Below are 3,882 nucleotides of genomic sequence, written 5' to 3' on the forward strand. Positions count from 1 at the left end.
CAATGGAGTGAAGATGGAGTAGGATCTTTTTTTCAAGAAATAATTTTAATTTAATTTATATTGTTCTTATTCAGGACAATGAAGTATATTTCCAAAATAAAAGAAATTCATTTCGGTTTTTAGCATGCCTATAAGTCCTGAAAGAAAGAACAAATTTATTAACCAGCCATTTAATATTATTTTAATGTTATATACGGATTTGTTTGATTCGTGGAAAAGAACATTGAAAAAATCAAATGTTTGACAAAATGATTAGCTACAAAAAAAATAGTGAACTAAAATTGAGCAGCTAAAATATATCTATCCATTTCTTATAAATTATTTCTTAATATCACGCGTAGTTTTGGTTTTAATCATAAAAATGACATTAAAATTGAAAATCCAAAATTTGTGGAGGAAAGAAAAATGTTTAAAAAAATTCATAGACGAAAGTTGTTCACATGTACTATCTGTCCGCAAAATATAGGCACTTAGATTTTTGTTCAGATTTTCATGAAAATACCCAGTGGGCACAACGTTTGGCGACGTCTTTACGACATCGTTACGATATCTTTATGAAACCTTTACGACATCCTATGTCCATGTCGTTAAGATGTCTTTACAATATCGTAAATAAGTCGCATGATCTGACGATGCCTTTACGACATCGTAAAGACAGCGAAACGACATGGACATAGGATGTCGTAAAGTTGTCATAAAGATGTTATAGCGATGTCGTAAGGACGTCGCCAAATTTTGTGCACACTGGGATCTCATCAGAAAAAAATTCGAAAAATATGAGACAATATGCGTGTGACAGGTGAAGGTTTCGCCAATACTGATACAGAGTTTCAAAATGTTCACATGATTAGCAATTATTTTCTGGCGAATAAAAGGTGAAAAGGCGCCATATTCATATTATCAAATCCGAATACTCAACTTTGAATAGCTCTGAGTCACTGAAAATAAATTATGAAAATTATGAAAAAATACATGTTTTCGTTGATCCTTTCTGTGCACAATGGTGAAATTTAGAGCCAAAAATAATAATTTGTTAATAAGTTATTAACAAAAACGTAGGGAGGTGTCATCTCCGAAACTAAGGAACGTATTCAGATGATTCTTGAAGCAAATTACAAATTCCTGGCTTCTGAAAGTGTTGTATGTATTTTCAATGAGCAAAAAGTTGCACTTGAATTTTTAGAAAATTATTTTCTTCTGTGGAAAATACAGAAGACTTTACTCAGGCTGTTTAAGTGTTTACATAGCTACACGTGTGGTTGAATTTCATTCGGCTAGGTTGGGTTATGTCAGGTTTTGTTAGGTTAGGATAGGTTTGACCTCTTTGCAGGTTAAGCCCAAGCTGATTCAAACGGTACCGCAAACACAACGGGACAACACAATCAGTTTAATTGTGTTTCGTCAGGTTAGGTTAGGCTAGGTTAAATTTATTTCTAGGTTAGGCTCGAGTTGACCCATTCGATGTAGTACAAATTTGCTACTGGGAAAATATGCTTCCACAGCTTTACGTGTAGTTCAATAAATTTCTGTTAATTCAGGTTAGCTGAGGTCAGGTTCTGTTGGGTAAAGTTATGTTAAATAAGTTGAAATCAGGCAAGGGTTGATCCTTCACAGTTGTCGACATGTTTTTGAAGTGAAAATTTTCATCATTGGCATTATTTTGAAATTTATTTGCCTCAGCGCATGATTTTTCTTCATTTTTTGAGTTTACGGCTCGACCATGACGTGATGGGTGATTTTTGATACCGAATTTGAATTCAGCGCCCCAAAATCCATAGGATTACATGTGTCTCGTTACCAGATCCGCACAATTTTTTTTGTGGCTGTGTAATAGATGAGTTTTTATTATAGTTTCTTTTTTAATTATTTATCTGCAAGTTTGAATTACGAAGAAGATATACAAGTAGAGAATAAAGAAAAAAGCCATTTTCTGTATATCCCTGCTTAAAATGATAGGTTGAAATCCAATTGAAACCGGAAAGAAACCGGTTACACACCCTTTCGGTCTTAACCCAGTTCTATACGGTTTTTATTTGGTCTTTTATTTGGAAATGGTGATAAAAAATAAGTTGTTTTAATATCCTACCCGCGCCTATCCGCCTTTTATCTGTTCAAAGGAAACAAAATGAAAATAATAAGCATATAAAATCAGAATTCTACTCGGAACCTATCCGGTCTCCAGATGGCAATCAACTCTTGTGAAACGGCTACCTGGTGCTACCCGGTTCCTATCTGGCATACAGAACCAGAAATTAAAATAGAGTTATACTTTTCTACCCGGTTCCTATCTGGTCTCTTTAAGGAACATGGCCACTTTTAAGTTATTAAGTGAAAGAGTGTACTCGCTGTCTGATTCTACCCGGTTCTTATCAGTTAAATGGAACCAGAAATTAAAATAAAGATATACTTTTTTACCCGGTTCCTATCCGGGCTCTTTAAGGCACATGGCCAGTTGTAAATTATTGAGGCAAAGTGTACCGTCTACCTGGTTCTACCCAGTTCTTATCTGGCAAATAGAACCAGAAATTAAAATAAAGATATACTTTTTTACCCGGTTCCTATCCGGTCTCTTTAAGGCACATGGTCTCTTGTAAATTATTGAGTCAAAGTGTACGGGCTACCTAGTTTTACCCGGTTCTTATCTGGCAAATCGAACCAGAAATTAAAATAAAGATATAATTTTTTTCCCAGTTACTTTCCGGGCTCTTTAAGGCACGTGGCCACTTGTAAATTACTGCGACAAAGTGTACCGGCTACCTGGTTCTACCCGGTTCTTATCTGGGAAATGGAAGCAGAAATTAAAATAAAGGTATTCTTTTTTACCCGATTCCTATCCGGGGTCCTTAAGGCACATGGCCGCTTGTAAATTATTGAGTCAAAGTGTACAGGCTACCTGATTCTACCCGGTTCTTGCCTGAGAAATGGAACCAGAAATTAAAGTAAAGATATACTTTTTTACCCGGTTCCTATCCGGGGTCTTTAAGGCACATTGCCACTTGCAAATTATTAAGTCAAAGTGCACCGGCTACCTGGTTCTACCCGGTTCTTATCTGACAATTGGATATAGAAATTAAAATAAAGATATACTTTTTTATCCGGCTCCTATCAGGGTTCGTTAAGGCACATGGCCACTTGTAAATTATTGAGTCAAAGTGTACCGGCTACCTGATTCTACGCGGTTCTCATCTGGCAAATGGAACCAGAAATTAAAATAAAGATATACTTTTTTACCCGGTTCCTATCCGGGCTCCTTAAGGCACATGGCCACTTGTAAATTATTGAGTCAAAGTGTGCCGGCTACCTGGTTCTACCCAGTCCTTATCTGGCAAATCGAACCAGAAATTAAAATAAAGATATACTTTTTTACCCGGTTCTTATCTGGCAAATGGAACCAGAAATTAAAATTAAGATATACTTTTTTACCTGGTTCCTACCCATTTTCTTTAAGGCACATGGTGACTTGTACATCATTAAGTCAAAGTGTACCGACTACATGGTTCTACCCAGTTCGTATCTGGCGAATGGAACCAGAAATTAAAATAAGGATATACTTTTTTATCCGGTCTCTTTGAGGCACATGGCTGCTTGTAAATTCTTCAGCTTTTTACTATAGTCTCTGTATCCAACGATCTGAATGGTCACACAGGTCAGGAAATAATTTAATTTAGTCAAAAAATTCTACTTATTATTAGTCATATGTCACTAAAAATTTAGTGAAAAGTTGGAAATAGTGTATTAAAACAAGTAGTGAAATGCAACTAATATTTAATAAAAATATTGACTAAAGTAGATTATAGACCAATTTCTTAATTACATTTAAACATTAATTCTCTTATTAGTTGATATTAATTATCATTGAAATATTGTACATATTTCTATAAA

The sequence above is a fragment of the Belonocnema kinseyi genome, chromosome 3 (genome assembly GCF_010883055.1).
Source record: "Belonocnema kinseyi isolate 2016_QV_RU_SX_M_011 chromosome 3, B_treatae_v1, whole genome shotgun sequence".
Taxonomy (NCBI): Eukaryota; Metazoa; Arthropoda; class Insecta; order Hymenoptera; family Cynipidae; genus Belonocnema; species Belonocnema kinseyi.